This window comes from Emydura macquarii, unplaced genomic scaffold, assembly GCF_026122565.2.
Source record: "Emydura macquarii macquarii isolate MOO-44397 ecotype Brisbane River unplaced genomic scaffold, CSIRO-AGI_Emac_v2 contig_1348, whole genome shotgun sequence".
NCBI classification, from domain to species: domain Eukaryota; kingdom Metazoa; phylum Chordata; order Testudines; family Chelidae; genus Emydura; species Emydura macquarii.
Window position 1 is genome coordinate 6,337,600 of NW_027131485.1, and position 15,127 is coordinate 6,352,726.

Here is a 15,127-nt window from a genome sequence, read left to right on the forward strand (position 1 = left end):
CTTATGGGAGACCAACTAACCACCTTTGAGATAGAGTGATGCCACACAACTGGAGATAAATAAATGAGTTTGTGTAGGAGAGCAATCAATGTTGGAAGAGGATTTAGAAATGAAGGGTGCTGAGCAATTTCTTTAAAACGGCACAGATTAACAGAAAGGTGCTTGACACACTGCAGCAGGCTGTGTAGTGGCAGGTTAACACATTAATTGCAGACCCCCTGCTAAGCAAACAAACAGAGTAGTGTGGGGTAAGAGAGAGAATGATGTCTCTAAGGAATCCCCCTTGAATCAAGCAGTAACCTCAAAAAGTTCAGGGGGAAGTCTCATTTAGTATGTGGAGCGTTTTATTTGAGAGAATGAACTGAAGAAAAGAACACAGAGGTGGGAGTCCAGAGGTCCTGGCTTCTGATCCCATCACTGCTGCAAATTCACTTTGTGGCATCAAGCAAGTCACTTTACCCCTCTGCCTCAGCTTTCTCCATCTGTAAAAACAGTTGCATAAGAATCAGCATCCTATCTTGCTGATGTGCTGGGAGGATTGGTGATTTAATGTTTGTGAAGTGATGCTCTGTTCTACCCCATCTATGTGGCACATAGATGACCAAACTTTGGAGGAATGCAGAGGTCATCTATGTGTTCTCACTCCTGACCTGTGCTGTGTGCTCTTTGGCCTCTTGGCCAGTCTCCCTCTCTCTAGGAACAAAGCTTTTATAACAGCTTCATCAGACCTTTGCAGGTACCAGAAAGCAGAGATTAATGCTTAACCTCTTACTTCCTGTATGCTGTCTCTGCTGTAGCCCACAGGTTAGAGAAAACTCCAAATGTCAGCTTCCGTTAAACTATTTGGGAAGATATGGGCTGATGCTTCAAAAGAGAATGTTACCCCATCCTCTGATCTGAGGTGGGTAAAAATATGGTGACAGTTTTGTCCCAGTCATTTGATAAAGAGACAGCGATGCAGGATCTTCTGCTTTAGACATGCCTCCGGGAACCTGAGGGACATTAGTGAAATGGCTGTAGGCAATTATAGACCTTGCTAATATCTTGGTCTCTCTCATTTACAACCCAGATAGCTCTTTCCGGACACTAAACCACCACCCTGGAGGCCTTACATGATCAAGATTAAGCTGTAACAAACAAATAACCCCTTTATTCCTCAAATTATGACATTCCTAGACACACAGAGGATTCTATTTTTCCCTGCTTTGTCACCTCAGATGCTAATCTTACAATTTAATAGATAATTAGTGCTTGGAAAGTATCACCTTTTATTTATAAATGGGCCTTGACAGGTCCTATGCTCTCATTAAGAGCATTTTTATATTCACAGTGGGATAGGGACCTCCTAATCTGGCAGGTTAATATACCATCAGACCTTTCTAAATCAAGATTTCACTTTCCCTTATTCAAATCTCATTCCCTCAGGAGATTTTCTGTTACCAGCCTGTTAACAGTGGCCTGGATCAAAATAATGTGTTATCTGCAGCCAGATGGTCTGGCAGGAGGATTTCTATTAACATGCCTAGCAGCTTCTGAAAGGATTTCAGTTCCATGCTGTAACTGTGGGAGGGAGTGTCACGACACTGGCTAGGACACACACTTATAGGTAGGATGCTGGTCAAGTAATGGTGAGGTCATGTAAAAAAAAAAAAATAGATCTATGGAATTTCCATATTATACTGTGCACGGTGCGTCTCCCTGCCTTGGCGCCTCCTGCTGGTTATCTGGGGAATCAGCCCTCAGCCAGGCAGATGCCTCTTTCTGCTGTGTCTCATGCCTGTCTCCCTTGCTCAAGTCACCATCTGTGCTCCCCGCCTTCCAGGGGGATTCTGCAGTCTATTCTAGGTCACTTCCCAGGCCACTGCAGTCCTGCCACCAGTCCTATGCCAATCAGGGGCTGGGGGAGGACCCGGGCCCGCCCACTACTCCAGTTCCCAGCCCAGGGACCCTAGGAGCGGCAGCCTTTCACTGCGTCTCCCCCAACTCCTCCGTAGCTTTCCCTGGGCCACTTCCCCGCAGCCCCAGTACCTTTGCTGCCCTTGCCTTAGGGCCTTTGGCTCTGCTGTTTCCCAGCAGCCAGCCATTGCTCTGTCCAGGGTACTGTCAGTCTCTCCTTCGAGCTCCTGGGAGGCACTGTCCTTGCTCTGCTGTGTCACTCCTTATATACTGGCCTCCTGGGCCATGATTGGCTGCCACGCAGCTCCTTCCTATTCCAAGGACCCTCCTAATCCTTTCCTGACAGTGAGGGGCAGGCACCCCATCACATATACCCAACAAACCAATGCTTCTACTGACCTCCGGGCCAGACTGCTCTGGTACATGCAAGGCTGGGGGTCATGGATTCACCTCCACCTTTTACCTGTGGGCACAAATGCAGCACAGTTATGATACTGGTCTCCCCCAAGGGATGCTTCCTCCATGTCTTCCTTTGGGTGCAAGATACCCCAGAGAGAGCAGGGGCAGGGCCTGATTAGCATTAACTCCCACTGGAGTTCCCCTACATCTTTGAAAACAATGCTGCATACAGCAAAGGCCTCCCAGCCATGACTCCAAATCCACAGTCCCTGTTAGATGCTATTTGGATAAGGGGCTTCTGCAGGCTTGGGGGATGGGCTATTGCTACTGCTTGGGCTGGGGCTGCCCCCTTACATTCACCAGATATAGAGAGTGAGAACAACTGGAACAGATTGATACCCTTGTAACAAAGGGCGGGGGAAGGAGGACAGGATCCCTAGAGCACACCGCCAACAAGCATGAGCCTAACAGGTGACTGTATGCAGTGACATTCCACCCCCCATTTCTGAGCACTATGCACACAGCTATAAAGAGCACCAATTCAAAGGCTACATCCCCAACCAGTTCCCCCAATCAAACCATTGCATAAATAGGCTTCACATCCAAACTACTTTGGGCAAAGACTTGAACGGATGCTCCATTATCCTTCTTCCAGTGCTTAAGTGCCTCTTTGGCTGGGACGGTCAGAGACAGCCCTTCTTGCTTTCCATACCCAGCCAGACTGCTGCTGGTCAATCGCATTTCCAAACAAAACAACTTGCTGGTGTTATAGATTTTTTTCATAACTGTATAGCTATTCCAAATGATGGCATGTCACCCATTTGAATTTAAAAATAAGCCCCACTTGCAGAGCTTTATCATGAAACTATTACCTCTTATAGCTACTTAATTAGTTATTTATGAAAGCAAAGTTAACCCCAAGATATATAGTAGGGAGAAAAAGGGTAGTGAATAAATGTAGTAAATGTAGAAACAAACTGTAGTAAATAAGGCAGAAAAAACCCAGACCTCAGTTCAGGAAAGCTGCCCTATTCCAGCAGGTCACTTAAGCGTTGTTTAATCCCCGTTGATGTTAATGGGACTTAGATGTTCTTAAGTGCTTTGCTGAATCAGGGCCTCAAGTTGCAAAAGAACATCAGAAATACTACAACAAACAAAATAATGTATAAGGTATGGGGGAATATGCACATGTATGGTAGCCACACACCCAGCTATGGATCATAACTTCTAAAGACATGTATCTCTTGCTTAACCAAGAGAGAGCCAGGGCGAGCTCCCTAGAGAGCCAATGATTTCCAAAGAGCAAGTGATTTTTTTCGCTTTCCTGGGTGAGAAATTTCCCAACCTCCACCCAACAAGGCCTCCCCATGCTCTGAACTGGGCAAGAGACAGTGCCTCCTGGGCTGGTTGCATCTGCCAGTCTGCACTAAGCAGGAAGGCAAAATGCAGTGATATGAATGAAAATTTTGGCTGAGTTACTACTGAGGCCCAGGTTCAGGCTGCTGTAATGAATGCTGGCAACCACCACCAGGACTTGCTGACAGTAAAGGTGAGCTTTCCACCACCATTGCATTTTACCTACGATAATGTGCTGTAGCTAGGGATTTCACCCTCCGTAAGGGCAACATGATTTGGTTTAAAGGTGATTTGAACTGAAGGGAGAGTGAAGCTATGGCTGCAAATCTAGTGACTTGTGTTCTCCAGCCCCAAAATGGAGGCGGCTACAAAACAAACAGAAAACCCTGCACATTTAAATCTTCAGTTTTGTAGAGTGTACCATGATCGTGTATCAGCAAAATCTGCTTTGCCATGCAATGAATTCAAAAGCCAGACAGACAGTCTACGCTGGGGACTTAAGGAAATGAAAGTAAAAATTGATATTAGGAATATAGCATCCATTGATCTTGATCCCATTCCCACAGGAAAGCTCATCTAGAGAGCAGAAGCATCATGAGTGTCACATTGCTGTAGCTCTTTTTTACATCACTGTAAGTTCAGGAGAGGCAGATCAGCTGTTAAGAGTCATATGGGGACAGAATATTTTTCATGCAGTGGTTATAAAAATTCACTACTTTGGAAAAATTCTTCTGAAGTGTGGAAGTGTACTGCATTTCTTACTACCATTTCCTCCTCTCTATTACAGGTGCACATTAGTTTGGTGCCATAAGGTTACTCACAAGTGCCGGTCTTCTAACATTACCAGTTCTCTTTCTCCCCTCTACCCAAGAAATATGGAATTGTTTTGGAAAAAAGCAAACACACAAGAAAAACAGGGAGAAAAAGGATTGGGGGAAGCACTTGGACAAAGCTGAGTCCATCCAATCTTTCTCTTGTCCTTATGACATTGGTATTTCAGGCTATTGACAAGATGTCTTACAATGCTAAGACAATTGTATGTATTCCCTTTTGATTTAAACACTCCCAGGGAAGTCCCTTTCAATGGTAAATTCAGAATATGCAAGGGAGAAAAGAAATCTTCAATACATTGTTTTCCTTATGTATAAGATCATGTTTGTAGGAAAGACAAGCTGATAAATTACTGATATTTTACTGTTTCCTTTTTTGTTTTCCCACAGGGAAATACTTTTAAAATGTTCTGCGTTTCAGACGAGGGCAGCAGCTCATTTTTCCAAATGAACATTAGGTTATGATGAACTGATGCAATCGGGGAAGGTGGTCTTTAGTTCTGTTATTGATTGCTGTAAAATAATGCTGCAAATGATACAGTGGACTTGATTCTTTGGCAGTTAAGAAAAGATTGGCTCTTTCTGAGTGTTTTTGGAACCATCGACTGCATTTGAACCCACTTTTTGTTTAATAATCATAGAACAGTCCATTTTGTGCAACTTTTTTTCCCCATTTTGGAAATAAAGAGCAAGAAGAACTGAATCAGTTAAACTATAATTTCAGTTATTTCTGCCTCTGTCAGTCAGGTTCAATGGAAAGGAAGCTTCAACTCCAGAATAATCTATTCCTCCAGAAAGAGGCACTTACTCTTATCTGACTTACTCCAGCTATTCACTAGGGTAACTCCCCTGAGGGCAACATTGTTGCTTTGGAATTTTACTGCTGTAAAAGGAGAATCTGGAGTAGTCCCTGAGCCCATGTTCAAATCGAGCTGCATGACGCTAGAATATGTTTCCTAATTTAGGCTTTACTTTTATAATTTAATATCTTTAAAAAAAGCAATTACTCCAGTCTTTAATCTCTTAATTTGAGATAGCAATTCCACTTTCATTTGCTGTGATTTCAAAGGCTTCTGCCTTGTAGATTGCCTGCCATTCTCCTGAAGGTTTTCTGAATAGAGCTGGTTTGGAACACTTCCGGCCAAATAAAATTTCGCCAAAACCAAAACACACATACTCTGCAGCCTGGTAGCTAGAGCATTGCCCTGGGATGTGGGAGATCCAAGTGTCAGTCCCTGCTCTGCGTGATCTGGAATGGAAAACAATGCTCTGAATCAGTCAGAGTAGGGATTTGAATCTGGGTCTTGCAGGCAGGCAGCCCCCACACCACACCCACCCACCGCTCATGTTTTGTCTTGAAAAGAGGCATTTTGACAACACAATTCTGAAATGTTCAAAGGGATTTGGCTTGGTTTCAAAAACTGACACCTCAAAAATTGCCATGAGACGAAACTGTCATTCTCCAGGCAGCTCTTATTCTGACACCACATAGGGAAAATGCCACATCTCCTTGGTCTCTGCAGGCTTCCTTAGAGAGCTCTTATGCCATGCAGGTGTAACTGGTGCTAGGATGGGATTTAAAAGTTGATCCTTCATGTTTTTCTTTTTCCAACAATGGCCAACTGAAAAACCACTAGGTAACTGAATTCACTAGGCTTCAGGTAAATAACTTCTAAGTTCTGCAGACACTTCCAAGATAGTTATGGATTTAAAAATAAAATTCTGAACAACATTAGCCAATGTGGTGTTAAAACTGCCCAACGTTATACAGTAGCATTGAAATGAAGTTTAATCCAAACTCTCACTCTTCTCCCTAGGAAGGATGGCCTTGTGATTATAACACTGGGCACAGACCCAGGAGATTTGTGTTCAGTTTCTGACTCTGCTACAGGCTTCCTGGGTGACCTTGGACTGTCACATAGTTCACTCAGTTTCTCCTCTGTATACTAGTTCCTTTCTCTCACCCCCTTTGTTCTATGCAGATTGTACACACTCTGGGATAGGGACTGCCTTCCTTTGTGTACATACAGCATTTAGCACAGTGGGGCCTCAGACACAGCGGGGGCCCCCAGGCCTTATTGCAATAACTGTTCCAGTCACACTACTTCCTTTCCCATCTCCCACTTTGTACATCTGGATTACCTGAATATCCCCCCATGTCAAGGACACTGACTGGCAGAATGCTTAATGCAATCTCTGCACTCAAAACAGGCCATCAGATACATACCCGTGACTCATTTGCTACCTGGCCTTTGTGAATCTTCTGAACTCTCATTTTTCAGTGGGAGCTGCACACAGTCGTCAATTTTTTCTTAAAAGCATTGATGGAACCCATCACTTGTCAGAATCCCTCACCTGTCCCCACCTTATATTCAGTTTCATAATTATCCTGAAGGATAAACAATGGCTTAAATCGTTGATTAAATGCTTTTCAACTCCCTAGCAAGACTGATAGTTTGTCCTATAATACTGCAGTATACTGCACAATGACAGACTGAAATGAGCCTTTCCCTTTTTTACTCTGCAGCTATTTCCTTGAGTATTTTGATCCTGGCAAGAAGTCTGACATTATTGATTTGCTCTGCACTGCTCAGCCTGGAGCCTCATCTGCAAAAACATTATTCTTTATTGCTTCAATAATTTCACTGAGTGCAGAGAACTTATTTTTTCCTTTTTTGCTTAGTGTTTAGTGATTCTTTAAATTTTTTATGTGCTTTGAAGCTAAATATCAGCCATTTGCAGAAATGCACTGGAAGGTCACCAGGAATTCAAATCTCTCTGTAGGTACATGATTATTTCCCTTCACAACCCAATAGTTCCCCATTAAGGGCTTGAACTTGCACAGCATAGATGGAGAGCGTTGCACTTTAAGTGCAAGATTTAAATTGATGGACAATCAGGAGCACAGGGAAACCAATCCTGCATTAATGAGAACTTCCACTCCATGGGACCAAATGACTCTGGTCTAATAGAAAAAAAAAAAAAAAAGTCACATCAAGATAACTCAGTATTTTATTAGCATGCTGAATATTATGCTTAATCCTGGGTCCTCAGATGAAGTTGCATTGATTTGCACCATTTGAGGATTTGTCTTCTTGGATATATCCATTGCCCTCCTACGCCCACCCTTTTCCTCTGCATATTTGCAATTAAGACATTAGATGCACAAGGGACTTAAGTGATCAGTGATCGATCACTAGGGAGACTATACCTGGTACTTAACCTTTCTTTCATTCAGACACAGTTTCTGCTTATACTTCCAGAGCTGGGCAGTAATGTTGCACACCTAGCTGCACCCCACATAAGGGCTTGCATTCTGAAGCCCAAAAAGATTAAGGGCAAGATTCAAACCCTCTGCTTCTTATTGGAGACAGGAACAAGTTGTGACATTCCCATTATGTTGTTTCTCTAGATTTCCAGGGGGCCGAAACGTGCAGTGTTGTTAGCAGCCTGAAAAGGTCAAGCTTACTCTGTCTCCCACCACTGTTTACAGAAAGCGGCAGGCATTAAAAGTAATGGCTCATTTATTTTCATGCTATAGCTTTAAGGAGAACAAAGCTCGTCTTTTTTTTTTTTTTTTTTTTTTTTTTTTTAAAAACACAGCTGCAAATGGGACAATATGATAGCTAACACCTCTGCACTGTGGTTTGAAAGTTCCCTTTCAGTGATCTTGAGAACAATGTGCATTTTCTACATCTGAGGAATTATACTCAAGCCTCAAATGTTCAACAAAGAATGAATCCCTATACTAAAATTTCATGCATAACCAACATCTGCCCAGAAGTTACTCTGTACCTCTAAATCTTTACTTAGTTTATGAGCTGAGGGACTACAGGCTCCATGGAGGCCTCAGACAAGTAGGCGTTTCAAGAAAATGAAAAGTTTGGGTTGTTGTTGTTTTAAATATTCACCATCTAAGGACATACTTCAGAGGTTTCCTGAGGTAAAGAAATAGTAGCATAACTTGGAATATAGTTACATGGAACTCTGGAGATTTGTAACAGATTGTGTGTAGTGATTTTCCTATACAGGAGATCAGAGACATTGACACTAGAGCTGGGAGAGCTTTGTAAATGTATAACACTGTGCAAATGTCTTAGACTTAAATATAAATCTATTTGCCACTCTCACACTTCTCATATTTTTTCCTCAGCAATTACCCAAGCTACCCATGTAAGTATTCAGGCCATCCAGTGTAGGGTTGGAATGAGCTCAATTACCCACAGCTGCTCACCTGTCTAGGAACTAGGCAGAATGCAGCCCTAAGATGCTCATTAAAGGCAGACTTAATATCAATCTCTGCAGTGCGCCACTAGCCACCATCTCCCCCAGAACAAAAGTAAATCTGAAGGTTCCTTTTGCAAAGTAATAGAAATTCCATCCATCTCACAGTTTTCAGACAAGCAAGTCCCCCATTAATGTGAATGGGAGTTCTGTGGAGAGTAGATCCCAGAGGCAGAATCATCTATATTAAGTTTTTATAGACAGCATTGCATTCATCTAGCTGGCTAGATCATGGAAGCCAGTTACGTACACAACAGAATATTGAAAAACAAGTGAAAATTAAAGGTCAATAATATTTTTATAAACCTTGATTGTCTATTGGTGTTAATAGGCACAGCTCCACTGGAGTTTTGCCATTTCATACCCACAGAGAATTTGGACCATAATTAACCAAAAGTCACAATATTTAAAAAAAAATTCATTGTGGTTCTGAGTCTATTGCTTTGGTTGTGATTTTCTTGACCTTATTTCAAAAAAGCCTTTTGATAGTTCTAATCTGCACATCTGCTAGTGTGATGACAGAGCAATTACAAAAACAATTGCTAAGAATACTTTTAGCATTTAAGACTGACATGTTTTTGCAGGTGACAGCTGTTAAACCACACTGCCAAGTCTAGCAGGAAGCCTCCTGCCTTACAAAAAAAAGAGTTCCAGGAAATGCGGTAAACAACAATGGCACCACAAAGTGATTATGGCCAACTGGAGACTTCAATGGATGAACAAGATAGATATCATAGTAACATTAGAGGAAGTGCAGCTATGTCTCATCTTCGTAATTACACTCTTAGGCTACATCTACATTACAAGGTTTGATTCCTTCCTCATGTATATGTACTTGCGCTAGCTCCATGAGAGTGTATTTACCTAACAGTTTCAGCCAGGTAGGTACTTGGCCCAGCTAAGGTGTGCCTCTGCTGCTGCTGCTTGTGCTACCATGGCTACACGGCTCTTAAACCTTATGCTAGCTCAATGAGAGCTAACAGGAGCATGTGTATGAGAACAGGGGGATCACAGCCCTAGCTTGTAGCACAAACGTAGCCTTAGTGACATTTTTTGTAGCATAAAGAAAAGTTGTGCAAGTACTAATACCGTCACATTTCCTAAGCATTCTAGGAAATGCCTTATTTTGGAGACACACGACACACATATATTGCGTAGACTATCAGAAGGGTTTTAGGGCTTGAGCCAAACCCCTCAAAGTAATGGAAGGATGCCCATTGAATTCAGTGGGCATTTGATTCGATCTTAAACACCAAGCTTTTTTTTTTTTTTTTTTTTTTTTTTTTTTTAAAGTAAGACTTACATTTTTATTCTGGGATTTAATGGAGTTCTTATTGAAAACAGGATACTAGTTAATAAGGGCTATAAACCCTCAAGCTTCAGGGAATAAGCTAACCAGGAACTGAGGAAGCTAAGAAGAAATTTTTCCCTATGGGCAGGCTATTACTTGTGTGTCATCTGGGGATTGTTGTGCCGAATGTTGTTGGATCTGGTCCTGACCACGGTGAAGACAATAGTCTACATGAGACTGATCTGACCTGGTATGGAAAGTCCTGCGCTACTAAAGGTGTTTCCTTTCATGCATCCATAGATTCCTTGTACTGTGCTATTCTTGAGAAATGTGCAGGAGACCAGACAGCATAGTCTTGACTAAGGAAATGCTCCTGTGGCCAGGTCCTCAGCTGAAGTCATCTGGGACAAACTAAAATAGCTCAGCTGAGGATCCAGCTCCCAGCTAAGAATCCTTGGCTTTACAAAGTACCCAAGTACTCTCCCGCTCCCAGGAATCGGGGAGCCTCCCTGACCAGAGATGCAGGCACCGGAGAAGACTCAACGGGCCAGGTCCAGTGCATCTCCGTGCTCGACCCTGCCCGTACTGATGGCGCAGGGGAGTGTCTGCACTCCGCACTCTGCTTCTTCCTCTTCGATGCCGGTGATGTTGCACAGTGCCGAGTCAAGGGTGGTGCCGGCGGCGCGCTCTTTACCGTGGTCACGCTCGGTGCCGAGGTAGAGCGGGCCGGCTCGGATGCCAGGTGGAGTGCTGCCTCCATCTCTTGATCCTTTTGAGTGTTCGATTTAAAAGCCCTGCAGATCTTACACTTCTCTTTTCTGGGGGCTTCCCCCAAGCACTTAAGGCAGCGGTCGTGGGGGGTCACTGAGCAGGAAGGCCTTCCCACAGGAGGCACACGACTTGAATCCCGGCAACCAGGGCATAGCCCGGCTGCTCGAAGTCCCTGCGGGGACTTGCCTTATCTGTAACTACACTTAACACCTACTTAACAAAAACTAAACTTAGAGTATCAAACAAGTCCGAACAAGGGGAATAGTACTTGCTCAGAGCAAGGCTAGTTCCAGCAACCGTCACAGGCAGAAAGAAGCAACTGAGGGGGCGTAGGGCCAGCAGCGCCTAATATACCGTGGCATGTGCGTGGGGCTTCAGGGGACACCAGAGCCGGCCCTACAGGATCTGCTAAGGGGAAAAAAAGTTCCAGGTAACTGTGCACGGAGGCTTGCACACACCTATAGTGGAATGGACATGAGCAAGCACTCAAAGAAGAACAATTGGTCAACTGGGGCTAGGGAAAGGAAGAAGAAACAGGAAGTTCAGATTTTTTTTTTTTTTTGACGACATCCCAGTGATTCATTTAGTTCAATTTTTATAATATATTGCAGTTTGATCACATAGCATTTTGAAAGCGAAAATGGGGGTGTGGAGGTGTGCCAATGGAACATCTCATGTGTATAAAGTTTAGCAAGTCCACAAGTATTTGCAGGTTTGGGGCTTATGGATTAAGCAATAAGACATCAATAAATGATTATCAGAAGTGCTGAGCATCCATAATTGCCATCTACTTCAGTATGAGTTGTGGATGCTTAGCACCTCTGAAAAACCAGGCCCTAGAACTCTGGTGCACAAACTCTTCTAAGCATGCTTGGGAAAGCTTGCAAAATCCACCTGTTTCGTTGGTTAGGATGAGATAAAGAAAACCACATCCGAAAGCTGCTTGAGTCACTTATTCCATCCTGCAGTCAGACCAGTCCATTCCTGAGACTCATGCTAAACTTGAATCAAAAATAGCACTTGAGTGCTTAATTAACTTTTTTGCATGCATGGTGATTTCTCCATTGACGTTAGATAAGCTCTTCACAGAAGCTTGCACAGCTTTAAATTTAAAGACTAGGTAGCTGGCTTGCCAGGAGGGATTTTCAAGGTCCTCACCTAAACAGCATCCGAGACAATTATGAGCGTGCATAAGGACTTATTCTGGGATATCTCCAAAAATGCCCTATGCATTCAATACCTACTTCAGACAGCAGGCACTGACTGAGGTAACTCCGAATGCCTGTCATAAGAGTTTCCTAGATGAATATCCTGTGCATCCATTATTCCCCACTATTAATTTGTTAAGCACAAGCAATTTCCCCAGTGCTATACAAGAGGTGGAAATGAAGGCAGTGTCTGCCATGAAGAGTTTACAAACTATGGCACCCATACTTCAAGCATTCCACATATGCTGACCTCTGCACTCATGTGTAGCCTCTCTGACTTCAATGGAAATCCACGTGGGTCTCGGGGTTCACCTGCATGGAGCAGTTTGCAGAATCAGGGCTATAAAATATACTCAGGAAGACATAATGCACTAGGAAACCCAAACGGGGAAGTTAGGGAGAGAACATTCCTCACTATTTATCAAGTGATTTCTTGATGGCATCTTCTAGTCCCCTAACAATAGAAATAAAGGCATTTTAACTATAGATTCACGGAAAGTTTTTGACACCATGCAATGCTTTTCTTGGTGCAGAGCTACTGCCTTCAGGATATATTCACGCAAGTGAGAAAAGAGTCAGTCAAGGAAACTGACAGGGAACCAACCTTACTTGTGTAATGCCAAAAAGAACTGCACTGTAATTAACAGCATTTCTCTAAAATCGACTGCCTATGCATTAATTTAAACACCACCACCTTATATGCTCCATATGACAGCTTTTCTTGTTAACTGAATCTACTCTGGAAACAGAAGAAACAAATCAAATAGGAAGGGGGTTTGTAGCCCTGTTCCCATGGGATACTGAAAAACTACTGCAGAGCATTTGAGGAGACAGCATATTCCTCTTTCACGCCAGCACATCAGTCAACTGAGTCCACCATTTATTATTCCATTTGCATCTGCTGAAATGAAGCAGCGTATTGATGTGCTTGGTCAAATGAGAAATGGAGGAAAGGTTTTGCACTTCAGTAAAAAAAACAAACAACCCAGGTGTTGATTTTATAATCTGAATATGTAAATGGTACCTTCCTTCTGTTTTGTGGCTATGGGCTCACCTATACTCCTTCTGGAACATTTATGCCCATGAGTGGCTCATTTCTCATACACACTCCTTATCTTTAATACTACAACTATTATCAGACCTCAGTGAGCAAAACTGTCACCTTCCATGCCAGCCTTTTCCCCAACTTGTCCTCTCTGCAAGGAACTATGGCAAATCTAAACCTTCAGAAAAACAGCAGCTTTGTCAGTAGATGACACTGGTTTATACTGGCGGCAGTGGTCGATGGGAGATGCTATGCCATGAAGTTTGTGTATCTCCCATTGATGTACAGTAGAACCTCAAAGATAGGAACACCAGAGTTATGAACTGACCAGTCAACCAAACTCCATGTGAAACCGGAAGTAAGCAATCAGGGAGCAATGGAAGGGGGGGGAAAGCAAATACAGTACTATCCTGTGCCGGTCTTGCATCTTAATGGTCGGCACATCTGGGTTTCCTGTTCCCCACTCTACCTGCCATGTGAGGGGAAGCCACTTGCAGGTAGAAGGTGAAGCCACTGAGGTTCACAGGCACTGTTGTGAGCCCCTGCTGCCAGCCCAAGGCAGCCTAACTGTAGCACAGAGCAGAAGCATCCACCTCCCTCTCAGGAGGGGGACAAGAGCCTGGAAAGACCAAGCTGCTGAGAGCTGCTGCTGCTGCAGCCAAATCCTGGCCTGGAGTGGGAGCCAGAGGTATGCTCTGGAGGAGTTTTAAAGGGTCACAGCCTGTGAGCTGATATGGCTCAAGCTTTGTCCATGGCTGCACTCCTAGGTTGTGGCTGCACCTCTGGGAGTGCAAGGGGCATGGGAGGAAGGGGTGCTGGAAGTCAGCTGGTGCCAACCCCTTGCCACATGCTGCCTCTGGAGTGCAGCAGGCAGTGCACAGAGTAGGGTGAGCCCTGGAGAGAGGTGGCTGAGGGCTGGGGCTTGTAGTGCCTAGGGTGCGGGGCAGGCCAGTTCAGCCCAAAGGCAAGAAACAGGAATAGGACAGGGAGCTCCTTGCAAACCAGGCAGTGCTGCCAGATGCCACCTTTGCAGAGAACTCTCCCTGCCTCAGCTGGAAGACACTGACTGCAGGGTACTGTACCATACTGTTTTGTTCAGAGTTACGAACATTTCAAAGAGTTATAAACAACCTCCATTCCTGACGTTTGAGGTTTTACTGTACTTACGTTGACATACCGCGGCGTCTTTACTGTCCTGGATTGATGGGAGACGCCCTCCCGTCAACACTGCCTTCAGGTAGGTGGACTAACTGAGTCGACTGCAGAGCACTCTCCCATTGAACGAGCGGGTCTACACAGACCCGCTCAGTCGATGCTGCTGCTGCATTGATGCCTGCCGCCACAGCAGTGTAGACATACATCACATTTTTCAAGACGACGGCCTACCTTTTCCAGGTGCTATGTGTGCCCCCATTTTGATGGCAAGTGGTGCCCAGCTTTGTGCACAAGTCACATAGGAAGAGATGGCAATTATTCAGCATTGCATGCACCAATGCAGAAGCAAACTGCATCCACAAAAGGGAGGCCGAGCCTTCGCCCTTTTGACATTACTATACCATCTATAAGATTTGGAGGGGCTGTTCTCTCTTTTTTTACAAACCAAACTCTGCTCTGCTCTCAATTATGCTGTTGTAAATCTTTTTGGTCTGTGTTTATACAGCCCCTATCACAATGAGATCCTGGTCCATGATTGGAGCTGCTGGGAATTAACTCAATTTTCATCACAGGAGTGCAGAATTTTGCCCAAAGAGTGCAGTGGGAATGGAGATCAGTCTTAGACATTCTTTGTATCCGTTTTGCCAAACAATATTTTTTAAATGGATAGGCTAATTTTTTGTATTGTGGTCAAAACAAAATGCATCATTCAGTTACAAGAAAACAGTTTAAGTGCATTTGTTGTATTTCTGATTATAGAAATAAGCTTAGGTAATATTACATCATAGCTAGTAAAGACTATCTTTCTGTTTGGATTTTTTGAATGATAGTTCACCAAATATATGGTTAATGTCCTTTTGTTTGTAGACAGTCTAATTTTATTTTGGAGATA

General features: G+C 43.7%; 1 long non-coding RNA gene across 1 annotated transcript in view; it reads right to left on the reverse strand.

Annotated features, from left to right (window-relative positions):
- Positions 1-316: 316 nt before the first annotated feature.
- Positions 317-15,127, reverse strand: part of LOC137155064 (uncharacterized) — a 37,728-nt gene continuing 22,917 nt past the window's right edge. The window contains exons 2-3 of the long non-coding RNA XR_010920345.1: positions 2,296-2,359; positions 317-482 (exon numbers count right to left, since the gene is read on the reverse strand). This is a non-coding gene — a long non-coding RNA (uncharacterized lncRNA). The remainder of the gene's footprint in view (positions 483-2,295; positions 2,360-15,127) is intronic.